We start from the raw sequence: 16,267 nt of genomic DNA, 5'->3' as shown, positions 1-16,267 counted from the left end.
CCTAAATTATCACTCCAGGCTGACTTTCCCATCTACATCAGCTAACCAGTTTCAAACCTTACTTCCCTCAGAACCAAATTCTCTTTGTGTGGACATCAGTGTTCCTGAAGTCCAGCTTCTCTGTTATTCTCATGATTTCATGAACCATTCTTCACATTCGGAGAGCCTATATACTTCCATTTCACCTAAAATAATTTGAGTTGGGTTTATATCACTTATAACCACTAATATATCCCTCAAATCTAAAGTGGCAGTTAGTTAATCTCCTAAGGTAAATTAGTTTAAATTACTTAAACTACTTGAATTAAATAATTGAAATTGAACTTCATGGCCAGAGCTCCTTCAGAAATAATTTAGTCCAGGGGGCTTCCCTGGTGGAACAGTGGTTAAGAATCCACCTCCCAATGCAGGGAACACGGGTTCAAGCCCTGGTCCGGGAAGATCCCACATGCTACAGAGCAACAAAGCCCGTGCACCACAACTACTGAGCCTGCGCTCTAGAGCCCATAAGCCACGACTACGGAGCCTGTGTGCCACAACTACTGAAGCCCACATGCCTAGAGCCCGTGCTCTGCAACGAGAAGCCACCACAATAAGAAGCCCGCACACAGCAACGAAGACCCAACACAGCCATAAATAAATAAATTTTTTTAAAAAAAGAAGAAATAATTTAGTCCAAACTTTCCTCCTTACTTCTCTTGAATTTCAAGAATAAGGAGCTCCCAGAAAGGTTCACCAACTTGCCAAAGTCACACAGGTAATGACTGCTCGGAGCCAAGACTAGAAGCTGGAATCTTGAGGCTATGACACCATTACCCTATGCTACAGGAAGTGGGAATGTAACTCAAAACCAGACACCTCTCTTTGCATTCTATTTGTAGGGCTGTAGTTGCTGTTTAACTTTCATACAATACTGAATGCTCATTTTGATCTTGTAGTCAAGAAGACTTTCCTGGTTTCTTTTTTTTCCCACTTGATATACAAGTAAATCCAAGCCTCACCATTCTGTTTTTAAGCAGCAGGGTATTTTTTTAAACACACAACTCAGTTTTACATTAACCCGTATTAAATTACCTTTTGGATCAGCCTTTATAGATCTTCTGGATTCTTCATTCTGTCATTTAGCTTATCACCTATTAAACACCCCCCATTTTGTACTATCTGCAAACTTGATAATGAGCTTCCAGTATACTCATTCATATTAAGTGATTCATGAAGATGTTTAACAGGATGGGGCTATGGAGGGCTTTGACAAACTGCTGGACACTTCTATTTCACCCTTGTAGAAATCATTTGAACTTCCAACAAACTGTGCTATCATCCAGCCCTCCTTATTTGTGAAGATTTGTCAAATGCCTCAAAATTCAAGGTTCACACCATTTTCTTGATCTACCACAGTAGTGAGAGTAGTGATGAAAAACAATAGTGATGAATACTTACTGAGTGACCAGTCTAAGCCTTTTTCATATATTATTTTAAATATAGTCCTCTCAAAAACTCTGTGAAGTAGGCATTATTATTTTAATTTTTGCTACGGCAGAATAATTCAGGCTCCCTAGCGCATACATGGATGTAGTTTGGTTTTGGCTAACCACATATTTTTCTAAGTATTGTTGCTTTACTGACTGGTGGGAAAGCAGAAGTATAAGTGGAGAAGCTGTGGAGTATCTTTGCTGTTCTTTTGAGGGAGTTAAAAGTGAAGGAGATGATGTAGATTCCCTAGGGGAAGAACTTTAGGGAAAGGGTCAGGTTAGATAAGGGGATTTTTATGAAGCTTTTGATATATAATATAATCTCCATTATTTATCAATGCTTTCAAAGTTTGGATTGTTGTTGTTTTGTGGTAAGACCATGTGTGTGAGATTGTCTCCAAGAAGGCCCTGGATGAGAGCAGAGTTAGCCCAAAGAAGCTCCATTACATTTGGGTTACATGACAGGCTCAGAGAAGTTGTGTCCAAGCCTCACTTTTGGTAAGTGGTGGAGCTGTGTTTGGAAATTCAGCCTCATTCCACTCCAAGGCCCACTTTCTTCCCTTGTACGACTATGCAGGGGTCAGACGAGGGAGAGTAGGAAACCTATCAGCAACATCCACCTATTTCTTTTTTTTTTTTTTTTGTGGTATGCGGGCCCCACCGTTGTGGCCTCTCCCGTTGCGGAGCACAGGCCCCGGACGCGCAGGCCCAGCGGCCATGGCCCACGGGCCCAGCCGCTCCGCGGCACGGGGGATCCTCCCGGACCGGGGCACGAACCCGCGTCCCCTGCATCGGCAGGCGGACTCCCAACCACTGCGCCACCAGGGAAGCCCCCACCTATTTCTTAGTGAATTCAAGCTGGGCCTTGTTTTTACCGCTTTTCTAAAGATTCAAAAACCATTTGCTTAATTATCCGTTCCAGAATTTTGCCAAGGAAAAATGTGCTCACAGGCTTACAGTTTCTTTTTTTTTAGAAAATGAGGGGAATTCCCTGGTGGTCCAGTGGTTAGGATTCTGCATTCTCACTGTAGAGGGCCCAGGTTCAATCCCTGGTTGGGGAACTAAGATCCCACAAGTTGCATGGTGCCACCAAAAAAAAAAAAAAAAAAAAAAAAAAATTCCCTCTTTCCCATGTAGGTCCTACCCTTTCCAATTTGAGGATAGTTCTCAGTGATGGAAAATGAAAGCAAAGTAGGAGTTGATAAATTCTGCTTTTTCTTCTGTCGTCTGTTATCATTACAACTTCTGTTCCTTGTTCTTCTTGCTCAGAACGTCAGTTTTCCTAACACTGCCTTTATGTATTAGTGCTGTTAAACACTATTATTACAAGTTAGTATTTTGGGATTAATTTATTAAAATACATCATAGGCAGCTTAGTACAAAACCTTGCTTTTAAAAATATTTTACCTATTCCAAAGCATTTTTATAGCTGTTCTTTTATGAAATAATAACTACAAAGTATTCTATTTACAACATTTCCTCTAAAACATAGAGTATCAGACAGTAATTCAACAACTTTATTGTTAAAATTGAGGCCTTTTTTCCCCAGCTTTATTGAGATATAATTGACATAGAACACTGTATAAGTTTAAGGTGTACAAGCCTGATGATTTGATACATTTATATATTGCAAAATGATAATCACCATAGTGTTAGCTACCACCTCCATCCTGTGCCATAATTGCCATTTCTTTTTTCTGGTGAGAACACTTAAGATCAACTCTCTTAGCAACTTTCAAGTACATAATATGGTATTATTAGCTATAATCACCGTGCTTTATATTAGATCCCCAGAACCTGTTAATCTTATAACTGGAAGTCTGTACCCTTTGACCACTACCTCCCCATTTCCCATATCCCCCAGTCCCTGGTAACCACCACTCTTCTCTCTGTTCCTCTGCATTCGGCTTTTTTAGATTTAAATGGAAGCCCGTTTAAATGGTAGAAATAGAAATTGAGTTCCATCTCTCAGAAAGTACAAAATGATAATGCAGGAAAATAAGAAAAATAAGAAATACTATTGTATATTAATAATAGAAATCTTGTTTAGACCATTTTCCCCCCTTGCAAGTTATTTATTCTCTCTGGAGAGGTAAGCTAGCCTTGCAATTTAATAGTTGATTTGAATATCCACAGGTTTTCTATTTTAAAAATATATTTACATAATTTTGTATTTCCCCAAATAGCTAGCAAGAAACCCTCTTCAAAGTAAGTGGTTAGATTCTACGTTCAGTTGCTTCATTTATGTGATTTTGAAACTCAAAAGAGGTGACTCAGAGCTGACTCTTTGGGTGGGCATCTTAGGATTCAGCCACTGCAAAGTTTAGGTTCAGCATTTTATGTCTTCTCTGCTTTTCCTAAATTCTCTTAATGTGGCAGGATTTTCAGTTCACATCAATGAACTTTTCTAGAACAGCTGCCACACATATTGCCTGTCCTTTGCATCGGATTATAACAATGAGTCAGTCTCTGTCTTTAAGGCACTCAAAGCCTAGATGGGAATATAGCCTTGTCAATGAAAAATACAACAGTGTGTGATGTGTGAAACAAGTGAAGCATGTGTAAGGGAGTGAAATAGTGCAAAAGAGGATATTCTCATTGCGAGGTTCAGGAAAGTGTCACGGAACACCAGTGAATGTTGCAGTCACAGATATGAAAGAGTGAATACACATGCAGCAAGAAGTCAAGGTGGAAAGGATGTTCCAGACAGCAGACACGCCATGTAAAGAACATGATGTGTGTAGAAACAAATATGACCAATGTTCTAGTGCAGTGTATAAATGAAGTGTGAGGTACAGATTGTGATGCCATATATGCCATGTACACGAATTTGAACCTTGCCCTGGATGAGAGGGTTTTGAGTGGGGAAATGACTGGTCAGAGAAAGATCTCTGAAAATTATCCTGGCAGCAAGATGAAGGATGACTTGTAGAGAGCTTGATTCAAGGCAGGATCACCATTTAGGAGATTATTAGTCTAGGTCCTAACCGAAGTATTGGTACTAGATTTCTGGTTTGTGATTTGGATAGCTGTTTGAGACTTCCTAACTAATACCCCTGCTTCAACTCTTCCCACTCTACTGTCTCACATAGCAGTCTGAGTGATTTTTCCATTTTGTACATTTCAGTTGAAAGACTAGTACCATTTATACTGACATAGCTTTCCTCTGGATGCACCATGTGCTAACTTTTTGCCACATTTCTGTCTCTCCTCCTCCTCCTCCTCTCTCCTTCTGGCCTTCTGCATTGGATTTGTGTTGTCAATTTAGCTAAGCTGGAACTACATTTCCCAGAATTCACCTCTGTGCATAGTGTTATGAACTATAGAGTCTCAGATTTTGCCCACTTAAAAGTTTGCCACAGTTCATGGATCTAGCAGAAGACATGAGACTCCCAGGTTACAGATAGAGGATTTTATTACTCACAGCATAGCAGGCTGCATAAGCTTCTTGTTCATACAGCTCATTTTGTACCCCCCCCTGCCCCTGCCAAAACAGAAAACAAAAAACAAAAAACCCTCCCAATCTTTTATAAGGGGCTGCAAGCAAATCTGCCCAACCTTTGCCTTGGAGAGTGACAGTATCATATTACTGTCTGATTATACTGCAGAGGAAACAAATCTGCCCTCTGCCCCAGAGGAAGACACTATCTCTTTCTTCCAAGGCTGTTCACTATACAAATATCTTTTAAAAGATATTCTTTCCATTGCATGCAGGATCTAGTTCCCCGACCAGGGATGAAACCCGGGCCCCCTGCACTGGGAGTGCGGAGTCTTGACCTCTGGACTACCAGGGAAGTCCCTGTATGTTAACTTTTTAATAGCTTTTAATTCTGAAATAATTGTAGATTCACAGGAAGTTGCATTACAGAGAAGTCCCACATATGCTTCACCCAGTTTTTCCCAATGGTTACCTCATATAATTATTGAACAACAACAAAACCAGGAATTTGACATCAGTACAATGTGTGTGTATAGTTATATGTCATCTTCTCACATATGGAGAAAATTTATTGGTGTTGACATTTTACCTTACCTCCCTTTATGTACCTTTATTCTCCTCCGTTTATGATATAATTGCCTTAATGATTTCTTCTACATACATTGAGAATGACATTAGACAGTGTTATAATTTTTGCTTCAACTGCCCAACATAACTTTGAAAACCCAAGACAAGGAAAGTCTACTGTATTTACCTATATTTTTGCTCTTTCAGTGTTCTTTTTTCCTTCTTTTTTAAAAATAAATTTATTTACTTTATTTATTTATTTTTGGCTGCATTGGGTCTTCGTTGCTGTGCATGGGCTTTCTCTAGTTGCGGTGAGCGGGGGCTACTCTTTGTTGCAGCGTGGAGGCTTCTCATTGCGGTGGCTTCTCCTGTTGCAGAGCACCGGCTCTACAGTGCGAGGGCTTCAGTAGTTGTGGCGCATGGACTCAGTAGTTGTGGCTCGTGGGCTCTAGAGTGCAGGCTCAGTAGTTGTGGCGCATGGGCTTAGTTGCTCCGTGGCTTGAGGGATCTTCCTGGACCAGGGCTCAAACCCGTGTCCCCTGCATTGGCAGGTGGATTCTTAACAACTGCTCCACCAGGGAAGCCCTTTTTTCCTTCTTGATGTTCCAAGATTTTTTCTTTTATCATTTTTTTTTCTGTTTAGAAGAGAACTTCCCTTGACCATTGTCTTAGGGTAGGTCTAATTTGGTGAATTTGGTGTCATATTCTATTGGTTTTCCTTCATCTGAGGTTGTCTTAATTGATCCTTCATTTCTGAAGGATATTGTCTCTGGATACAGAATTCTGGGTTGACAGTTCTTCTCTTTCAGCACTTCAAAAGTTTTGTGTGACTTCTTTTTGGCCTCTGTGGTTTCTGATGAGAAATTTGCTATTATTCCAATTGTTCTCCTCTGTAGGTAATGTTTCATTTCTGACTGCTTTCAAGATTTTTCTTTGTCTTCAGTTTTCAGAAGATTGATTATGATGTACCTTGACATAATTTCTTTAAGTATCCTGTTTGGAGTTCAGTCATATAGTCATAAACTGCATGTTTATGTTTTTTTGCCAGATTTGAAAGATTTTCAGCCATTATTTCTTCAAATGCTTTTTAAGCCCTATTCTCTTCCTCCTCTCCTTCAGGACTCTGATGGTATGAATATTAGATTTTTTGTTATAGTCTCACAGGTCCTCAAGATTCTGTTAATTTTTGTTGTTGTTGTTTTTCATTTTTACATCTTTATTGGAGTATAACTGCTTTACAGTGTTGTGTTAGTTTCTGCTGTATAACAAGGTGAATCAGCTATATGTATACATATATCCCCAGGTTTCATCTTTTTTTTGTGTGTGTGGTACGCAGGCCTCTCACTGTTGTGGCCTCTCCTGTTGTGGAGCACAGGCTCCAGACACACAGGTTCAGTGGCCATGGGTCACAGGCCCACGGACCGGGGCACGAACCCGTGTCCCCTGCATTGGCAGGCGGACTCTCAACCCCTGCACCACCAGGGAAGCCCTATCTGTTAATTTTTTAAAAAATCCATTCTCTCTGTTGTTCAGGCTAGGTAATTTCTTTCTAATTTCCATTCTTCTGTTGAGCCCATCCATCAAGATTTTTATTTGGGTTATTGTATATTTTAGTTCTAAATTTCCGTTTGGGTCTCCTTTATAACCTATTTCTTTTCTAAGACTTTCTATTTCTTTGCTGAAACTTTCTATTTTTTCATTTGTTTCAAGTATGCTTATAATTGCAATTGATGGCCACTTTAAAATCCTTGTTAAGTAATTCTAACATCTGTGTCACTTTGGTGTTGGCATTTGTTAATCGTCTTTTTCTCATTCGCTTTGAGATTTTCTTGGGTTTTGGTATGATGAGTGATTTTTTTTACTGAAACCTGGGCATTTGGGATGTTCTAATAAGACTCTAGATCTTATTTAGAGCTTGTGTTTTAGCAAGCCTCCTCTGACACTGCTCTGGTGGGTAAAGGGGGTTGCTACCTCATCACTGCCAGGTGTGAGAAGAAGTTTTGGCTCCCCTCTGTGATACCCTCGGTGGAGGAAGGGGCATTTCATTACTGCTGAGTGGGGGTGGGAGTTCTGGCTCCCTCTGTGGCCTCTGCCAACTCCGTGGAGGTGCATATGGCATTGTTACCACTGAGAGATGGTGAAAGTCCTGGCTCTCTACTAGGCTTACTCTGACATCACTGGGCAAGGAGGCGGATGGGTGCCTTGGGTGCCGATGAAAGTCCAGGCTCCCCATATGGTCTCCACTGGCAGCTGGGGTGGGGAGGATCTGGTGCTCTTTACCACCAAGCAGAGAGGAAAGTCATGGCTCTCCATTTGGCTTCCTCTGTTTACCCTGGCACGGGGTTTGGGATGACTCATTACAGCCTGGAAAGAGTGGAAGTCTTGGCTCCCCACTGGGCCTTTATGGGAGATTGTGTGGGTGGAGCCTCAGTTCTTTTCTGTGATGTTTGCCTAAAGTAAAGCAGTTACTGTTTAAAGGTTTTCTGTCTTGCTAGACTACCCCTTTCCTGGTCCTTTGGCTGGAGAGAGCAGGTTTCTCTTGGGGCTTTTTTTTCTGTCTGCAACCATTGGTGTTTCCAGGCTGCTGGCTTCTCCAGTATCCAGACTGGAATATATTTGGTGAAAAGAAAACCCAAGGAACTCACCACTATATTCTTCCTTGGGTCCTGACATCTATAGCTGGTCTGCTTTCCCTCTATACTTCTTAGAGTATCCTTATATTTTGTTTTATATAGAATATCCAGGGATTTAGTTGCATTTAGTGGAAGAAATAGGGAAAAGTACATCTGCTCCATTTCTCCCAGGAAGGAGAAGTCTGTGCTAGATTTTAAATCTTCATAACAATCCTATAAGGTAACAATTATAGCCATTTCAGATGAGGGAGCTGAAATACAGAAAGGTTAAGTCATTTTGTCCAAGATCACACAGCTAGTAAGTGGGGAGATGAGATTCAAACTGAGGTAATTTTGTTTCAGAGCCAATGACCACATGGGCTTATGACAGCCATTCATTTATTCGTCACTTCATTCACAGAGGATATTTTAGGCCAGTGAAACTATTCTGTATGATACTGTAATGGTGGCTTCAGTTCAGTGTGAAAACATATAGACCATCACTACAAATATATTTATACCCATGAAAAGGAGGAAGTTGTATGAAATCCATTTGCCAGAACTTGAATGGTCCATTGGGTAGTTTAAAATGTCTGGGAGCAGTACAAACAGACTTCACTGGGTTGTACTTCAGATAAATGGGACAAGTGAGTCAGGCACTTTTTGTGGCCCTGTTAATGTTTTCCCATCAATGGTGATTCAAGAAGGCTGTCATTTTGTCAGTAGACCAATGGTTTAATTCATGTCCAGTGGTGAGGAGTGGAAATTTTAGAGTCTCTGATAGGACTGGGTTGTTATTTAGTCCAAACCAGAGCTTTTTCTTTTTTATCTAACCAACAATTGTTGAATTTCCAATCTTGTTTTTCTTTTTCTGAGGCCAATTGCTGGCCTTTTCTAGCCAGTTTTTTGAGGTTATCATTTGGGGTAATATCCCTATGGACAGTGACAGAGGTTTGGCTGCTGTTGGTCCCTTTAAGGGCAGCATTCCTTGTGGAAATATCAGCAAGGTGATTTCCCTTAGCTTCCAAAGAGTCAAGTTTAGAATTCCCTGAAATGTTAGTAATTAATAGCTAAAGGGGCAAGTAAAAGTATTGCATCTAATAATTCCTGAACTTAGGGGGCATTTTTATTTTTGTAAGGAAGGAAGCCACATTGCTTCCACAGCATTCCAAAATCATGAGTTACTCTGAAAACATATCTACTATAAGTATGCATACAGGCAGTTTTATGCTTGGCTAAAATACAAGCGCATGTAAGAGCATATAATTCAGCATGTTGGGCTGAAGTAGCCTTAGGTAAAAATGCTGCCTCAGCAACATCAAAGGAGTTGCAGTGGTATACCCAGCACAACATTTGCCATCATTTGACCTTTTAAATAAGAACCATCAGTGAACTATAAAAAGTCAGAATTACCTACAAGAGTTTCTTGTAGATCATTATGAGGAGTCAGGAGGTGATCCATCAGCATTAAGCAGCTGTGAAGGACTTCATCAGTGACAAAGGGGAAAACAGTAGCAGGGTTAAGGTCACTACATTGTAAAAGAGCTTTGTGAGGAGCAGTTAACAAAAGGACCTCATAGGAGGTAATGTGGTTGATGAGAAATGTTGAGTGTGCTAAGAATTCAGGAGAATTTCTATTTCATAAGGTATAAAAATGATTAAAAGGGATCCCACAATGATTTTCTTGGTCTTAATCAAAAGGGCGGTGGCTGTAATTGTTCTAAGGCAATGCGGGAGGTATACATGTGTTCCCTATGGCTGGCTATAATACTCTACGGGTTGATGGTGGTCCCTGTATTTTTGGGTGAGTACCCCAAGGGCATTACTTTATTTTTCTTTCTTTTTTTAAAAAGTAATTTAATATTTTATTTATTTATTTATTTATTTTTGGCTGGGTTGGGTCTTTGTTGCTGCACACAGGCTTTCTCTAGTTGTGGCGAGCAGGGCTACTATTCATTGCAGTGCGTGGGCTTTTCATTACAGTGGCTTCTCTTGTTGTGGAGCATGGGCTCTAGGACCGCAGGCTTCAGTAGTTGCAGCATGAAGGCTCAGTAGTTATGGCTCGTGGGCTTAGTTGCTCCCAGGCATGTGGGATCTTCCCGGACCAGAGCTCAAACCTGTGTCCCCTGCACTGGGAGGCGGATTCTTAACCACTGTGCCACCAGGGAAGTCCCTACTTTTCATATACAAAAAGGAAAAGGGGAATCTGATCATTGGGATGCCCAGGGCAGGTGGGTTCATCAAACTCTCCTTTAAGGCCTGTGGTCCCATTCTTCCCATAAAATTGGGTCGAGGTTGTTATTGTTTAGTAAAATAGAGGTTTTGCCCTAAGAGAAAAGTTTGGAATCCAATTTCAGCAATAACCAAATAGCTCAAGAAAACCTTGTGGTTGGCATTTAGTTTTGGGTTTGGGGACACTTAGAACACCATGAAATCTATCTGGATCTAAGTGGAGCCCTTGTTTTGATTTCTGATGCCCTCAGTATCAAACCTGGGTTTGGGCAAACTATAATTTTTCTTTGGCTATCTTATGTCCCTTTAAAGCTAAAAATTTTTTTTGTTTTTTTTAAGGCTAAAAACTTTAGTAAATGAATGCTGCCTTCCTGTGAGGAGGCTTGAGAAGGAGAGCAAATTATTCACATACTGCAATGAAGTAGGGCCTCTAGGGAACTTTATGTCATCCAAATCAGCCTTCATGATTTTCAAGAGATAAGTATTCTCAGTAAAACCCTGAGTCATCACTGTCCAAGTGAATTGTTTTTCTTCCCAAGCAAAGGCAAAAAGATATTGGCTAGCTTCATCAACTGAAATACTAAAGAATGCACTGCATAAATCAATTACAGCAGAGAATTTACATCCCGTGGGAATGGAAGTTAGTAAAGTATCAAGGTTGTGAAAAACAGGGTGTTGATAACTGCGTTGTTTATTGCTTGGAGGTCCTGGACAAACCTGTACCCTCAGCCCTTAGGTTTTCTCACTGGTAAACTGGGAGTTGTTACAGTGGCTGTGAGCCTTAAAATCTTCTATTATGGGCTGTATGCCTTGAAGGGCTCCTTTACACACAGAGTATTAATTAATTCTGTGAAGAGGTTTTGAGGGATCTATTTGAATCGTGATGGGAGGTGAGCTATGAATCCTGCCAACATCAGTTGGAAATTTTGTCCATTAGGAAGGTGCTTCCAGAATCTGTTCTAGTACTGTCAGAGATAGAACAAATTAAAAATGTAAAAATGTCAAAGGATCATTTAATTTACCTGGTGGGTTATTTTGATAACTACTGTCAAATTCTAGAATTATTTCACACTTTTGGGAGAGAGAAATTCTGGCACTATATTTCTCTAAGAAGTCTCAAGCCTAATAAATGGGTAAGGGTGGAGAAATTAGGAGAAAAGGGTATGTCTCTCTCAAAGGGCCTAAACAAATGGGAACAGGTTCAGAGACAGGTACCTCTTGAGGTTCATTAGTGATCCCCACTATTTGAACTGTTTTAGTACTCTGAGGCAGGGGCTGTTTTACAGCAGTGGGGTCAAGCATCAAGAGTGTGGCTCCAGTGTCAGATAGAACTGAAAGAGATTAATCCCCAATCTGGAGAAATGGTTCTCCAAGCTAATTAAAAGGGAGAATTGGGAAGAGCCCTTGTAGTTCCTCAGAACCTTGTCATTGAGAATTGGGAGGATGCTGGAAAGGCTGGTTAGAGGACTGAAGCCACTTAAAGTGCTTACCATTTGTAACACTCTCTTTTCCAATGTCCTGGCTCTTTGCAATAATAGCAGAAACTAGGAGGGTTTTGGTTTCATTTAGAAGCATTAATCTGCTGCAGTTGAAGATTAAGATTTTTGGTGGTCTTCCTTTCAGGTGACTCATCTAGAGTGTGAGAGAGCTGATTTGACAGATTAACTAAATATGGAGTGGATATAGTTTCCCATTCCATCCTGGTCCTTTTTACTAGGGGGAAAGGTCCTGGTTTGGCCAATTAATAAACATAGAATTAAAAGCTACCCAGGTGTTGGGCTTCCCTGGTGGCGCAGTGGTTGAGAGTCCGCCTGCCGACGTAGGGGACACGGATTCGTGCCCAGGTCCGGGAAGATCCCACATGCCGCGGAGCGGCTGGGCCCGTGAGCCGTGGCCGCTGAGCCTGCGCGTCCGGAGCCTGTGCTCCTCATCGGGAGAGGCCACGACAGTGAGAGGCCCGCGTACCGCAAAAAAAAAAAAAAAAAAAAAAAAAAGCTACCCAGGTGGAATCAACATCTGATGGAAGACCAGATTTTTAAAAATAATCTGAAATCAATTGTAATAGACATGAACAGATTCATCAGACTTTTGTGTGCAAGCCTGAATTTTGTTCCAATCAATGGGCTTTGGAAAAGTTCTAGGAACTGCCTGGTGAAGTTGCCTAGCAATTGCCCAAACCTGATTATATAATAAGTTAGCAGACTGGTCTCCTGGTTGTAATTCTAAAGAACTTTCAGGGTTTTCCCAATTAGCAGTTTTCATCTAATTGCTGGGCCTGTCCCTCACCAATAAGCATATGAACTAGCTGATATAAGTCAGAAAAACCAGGTCAATAAGTTTGAATGACTATATTAAATCCTCAGCAAATCTGTGAGGATCTTCAGTTACTTTGGTAAAATATTTGACTATGGCTTGCAGTTCAGTTTTAGTCTAGGGAATACAAGAAATGAAGGATTTGGCATTTGGATCCTCAGAAGGCTTAATTTTAAAGGATAGGTTCTGACAAGTTCAGAGGAAAAGGGAGTTGGAAGAGTTTCAGAGAAAAGAGGAAGTTTGGTGACAGAATTTGTGTGGGGAAATTTGAGGGTATAGAGGAGGTATAGGTGGCATAGAAAGGAAGTGGGAAGATGGCACCAGAGGTGGAGCAGAAGGAGAGAGACAAGATGGCACTGGAGGCAGAGCCTAAAATAAAGAAGCCAAGGAAGAAGAGCCTGAAGCTTTGGGAGTCATTTTGTCTTTGTTTGCCTCATTTCATCTTAAAATTTTATTTTACAGAGGCAAATTTAGACTCCTGATAATGTTGGGAAGCCTCAAAATACCAGATGAAATAACCATTCCACTCAATTCTGGAAAATTTTGAGCTATTTTAATTAAATTTGGTTTTAAGGAAGTTAAGTTTGAGGATTTCAAGAGCTCCCCATAATGGCCATTGATATTCTAAATTGCCTTTGGTCAGGTCAGTCCATTTAGTTAGAAATGAGCATGGCAAGGACCATTGTTCTTAAACATAAAATCAGCTGGGGGCTTCCCTGGTGGTGCAGTGGTTGAGAATCTGCCTGCTAATGCAGGGGACACGGGTTCGAGCCCTGGTCTGGGAGGATCCCACATGCCGTGGAGCAACTAGGCCTATGAGCCACAACTACTGAGCCTGTGCATCTGGAGCCTGTGCTCCACAACAAGAGAGGCTGCGATAGTGAGAGGCCTGCATGCCGCGATAAAGAGTGGCCCCCGCTTGCCACAACTAGAGAAAGCCCTTGCACAGAAATGAAGACCCAACACAGCCAAAAATAAATAAAATTAAAACAAATAAATAAGAAGACCCCAAGATCACTATTTTAAAAAAAAATCAGCTGGAACCCTGTGGAGGGAGCACCCTCAAAATATTTAGGTAACTTGGATTTCAATTCTCAGAGGTTTTTCTCTAAAGAATAATTTTATTTATTTTTTAATTTATTAAAAAATTGTTTAAAATTATTTATTTGGTTGTGCCAGGTGGGCTCTTTAGTTGCAGCTCACCAGCTCCTTAGTTGCAGAGTGCATGCGGGATCTAGTTCCCTGAACAGGGATTGAACCTGGGCCCCCTGCATTGGGACTGTGGAGTCTTATCCACTGCGCCACCAGGGAAGTCCCTAAAGAATAATTTAAAAACAGCTCAGGGGCTTCCCTGGTGGCGCAGTGGTTGAGAGTCCGCCTGCTGATGCAGGGGACACGGGTTCATGCCCTGGTCTGGGAGGATCCCACATGCCGCAGAGCGGCTGGGCCTGTGAGCCATGGCTGCTGAGCCTGCGCGTCTGGAGCCTGTGCTCCAGAACGGGAGAGACCACAACAGTGAGAGGCCCGCGTACCACTAAAACAAAACAAAACAAAACAAAAACAGCTCAAACACCTTACAGTTCAAACAGCCCAATTCAAACTGTTTGCAAGTTAATCACAGTCAATTCTAAGGAAACAGCTTGGTCCTGGAGGAGCCAGACCAAAGGCTTTTTAAAGCCAGTTTCCAGCTGAAAAACCTGGCACAGTTTCCATGAAGCAGCCCGTTTCCAAAGGAATGGGCTGAAGGCATTGTCAGCCACCTTTGATTCAAACAGTCTGATCTAAAAATCAGAACGGGGCTTCCCTGGTGGCGCAGTGGTTGAGAATCCGCCTGCCGATGCAGGGGACACGGGTTCGTGCCCCGGTCCGGGAAGATCCTACATGCCGCAGAGCGGCTGGGCCTGTGAGCCATGGCCGCTGAGCCTGTGCGTCCGGAGCCTGCGCTCCGCAATGGGAGAGGCCACAACAGTGAGAGGCCTGCGTACCACAAAAAAATAAAATAAAATAAAATAAAAATAAAAATAAAAATCAGAACGAAGTGCCAAACAAGCAGTCGAATACAGAACCAGGACTTAACGTGGAAGAAAAAAACCTTAAAAACCTGGAGACCTTCAAAATGCAAAAAGGGTGTGAGCTTGGATCCAGGAGAAAGATGTACCTCCAAGCTTCAGGGTCCGTGAGAAAAGCAGTGTGTGACAATGGGCTCAATTTGTAGGAACTGCACCTGTTTGCTCACCAGTCCTAGAGTCTTCTGGGGTCTTCTCTGGTCCCTATATGGGCCACCAAAATGTTGACCTAAAACAAGTACTCTGCCAGATATCTCTTCAGCAAATATGGGTTTATTTGGGATCAGCAGAGGATTGAAATTTGGGGTTTGCAACCATATGCAGTCCCCCTCATGGTAAGGGAAGGAGAACACTTTTATAGGGTACAAAAGGATTAGGGAGGGTTGTAGTAAACAGAGAGTCCACAGCTTTTCACTGGCTGAGTCATTGCCAGGAAAAAAAAGGAGTCTTTCTCCTTCCTGTTGGGTTCTGTTATCACTGCAGGGCATGAGAGTTCCCTATTCTGATCTCCCAGTTCTATTTAGTTGAGATTTACACTAATTAATTTTTTACATGTATTGAATTCAATATTTCTAAAAAGTTTTCCGTTGATATTTTTTTTCTTTCTTTTGTAAACAGTCAGAGCATCTACAAATAATTATAATCTTGTCCCTTGTTTTCTGATCACTGTAATTTGAGCATTGAAGTTAAGGGTGTAGGCTCTGGAGTCAAAGACCTATGGGAATCCTGTCTTTTTCACTTCCTAGTATTCAACTTTGTGTTGGGCAAGTTACTTAATTGCCATGTTTCAGTTTCCTCATCTGCAAAATGAGGTTATTCTAAGATTAAAAGTTAATTTACTGGCTTCCCTGGTGGCCCAGTGGTTGAGAGTCCGCCTGGCAATGCAGGGGATGAGGGTTCGTGCCCCGGCCCGGGAAGATCCCACATCCCGCGGAGCGGCTGGGCCCGTGAGCGATGGCCGCTGAGCCTGCGCATCCGGAGCCTGTGCTCCACAACGAGAGAGGCCACAACAGTGAGAGGCCCGCGTACCGCAAAAAAAAAAAAACAAACACAAAAGTTAATTTATGTTTTAATAACATAGTCACATGTGTAAAGTACCTGAAGCACGCCTAATGCTAACTAAGCACTCAAAGTGTTCCTTTTATTCCTCGGAATTTTGAACTGTTTAGAGCTTCCAGATCACTGTTAAATAGTACCCTCACAGTCATGAGTTCCACGTCAGTGTTATAACCCAGAGGCAGGGGAAAGGAATGACACTGCTTTAAGTCCTTTTGAAGAAAACTCCTTCTCCTATCTCAGACCCCCCCTCACAGATTTCCCTTCATTGCTCACTGGCTAGAATTATGGCACATGCTCATGCCTAATCTAATTAAGACGACCATGACTATTAGGTCAATCAAGGATCGCTTTTTAGGTCTTAGAAGGGACCTAGACTCCCTTGAGCACATGGCTGCATGGAGGATGAACACTTGAAGAAAAAGGGACTTGGCTAAGAAGGAGGATGGGGCAGGTGAGGGGAAACAAATTTGGATAGGCAATTGACAGTGTCCGCTTCATAAATCAGCT

At 41.7% G+C, this 16,267-nt stretch overlaps 1 non-coding gene across 1 annotated transcript; it reads left to right on the top strand.

Moving 5' to 3' along the window:
• Positions 1-2,460: 2,460 nt before the first annotated feature.
• On the top strand, positions 2,461-2,533 carry TRNAE-CUC (transfer RNA glutamic acid (anticodon CUC)). Its single transcript has one exon. It is a non-coding gene; the product is annotated as a tRNA-Glu (tRNA).
• The last annotated feature ends 13,734 nt before the right edge of the window (positions 2,534-16,267 follow it).

Source organism: Kogia breviceps, chromosome 6 (assembly GCF_026419965.1).
Source record: "Kogia breviceps isolate mKogBre1 chromosome 6, mKogBre1 haplotype 1, whole genome shotgun sequence".
Classification (NCBI taxonomy): domain Eukaryota; kingdom Metazoa; phylum Chordata; class Mammalia; order Artiodactyla; family Physeteridae; genus Kogia; species Kogia breviceps.
Note: the sequence above shows the minus strand (reverse complement) of the source record. Positions and strands in the feature narration are given on the sequence as shown.